The sequence below is a fragment of the Pinus tabuliformis genome, chromosome 2_1 (assembly GCF_031772625.1).
Source record: "Pinus tabuliformis cultivar Carrire ecotype Pingquan chromosome 2_1, CPIR1, whole genome shotgun sequence".
Classification (NCBI taxonomy): Eukaryota; Viridiplantae; Streptophyta; class Pinopsida; order Pinales; family Pinaceae; genus Pinus; species Pinus tabuliformis.
Window position 1 is genome coordinate 184,204,409 of NC_142299.1, and position 780 is coordinate 184,205,188.

A 780-nucleotide genomic window follows, 5' to 3' on the forward strand; every position below is an offset into this window, starting at 1 on the left:
CTTTAATACATCAACAAACCATTAACCCTTCCAACTAAGCCTATCCTCAAAAAAGGAAATCAAACTATGACCTCTCAGGAAAATACACAAATCTTACATCAAAAGTAATTAAACTAACCCCTCTCTCTATATATAAACTTTAAAGCATATATCGTTATGCATTTACATAATAATATTTACTAAACGTTTAATGTAATTCGTGCAATAAGATAAAAATATCTGCGTAATTCGTAAAATATTTAATCATTAATTCCAAAGAATATCTGCATGAAGCTCCGAAAAAAGTTGATTTTAAAAGAACGACCGTCACTGTTAATAGTTTCTGGTCAAACTATGGTTTTTGTTTACATATACTAGTATTTTCAAGTTAAAAATCAAATATCGAAAGGGGATGTAGCTCATATGGTAGAGCGCTCGCTTCGCATGCGAGAGGCACAGGGTTTGATTCCCTGCATCTCCAATTGTTAAATTGTATTAATGAGCTTTTTTCTATAAATTACGAGAATATTTTTCCTCAAAAAGTTACCAGCAAAATCTTTTCCCTGATTGATAACTTGGTCTAGGTTCCATTCCCTCATCTCCAATTATAAAATTCGATTTAACGAGCACCTCTATAGATTAGTAAAGATATTGAATTCGAATTAACGACCTGGTTTATAATTGATAACTTGGTTTAGGTTCGATTCCCTGCATCTCCATTTATCAAATTCGATTTAACGACTTCGTCTATAAATTAGGAAAAATATGCATCTCCAATTATAAAATTCGAAATAACAACCT

The 780-nt window shown here is 31.3% G+C and overlaps 1 non-coding gene across 1 annotated transcript; it reads left to right on the plus strand.

The window, feature by feature from the left end:
• Window positions 1-387: 387 nt before the first annotated feature.
• Window positions 388-460, plus strand: TRNAA-CGC (transfer RNA alanine (anticodon CGC)). The gene has a single exon. It is a non-coding gene; the product is annotated as a tRNA-Ala (tRNA).
• Window positions 461-780: the final 320 nt, after the last annotated feature.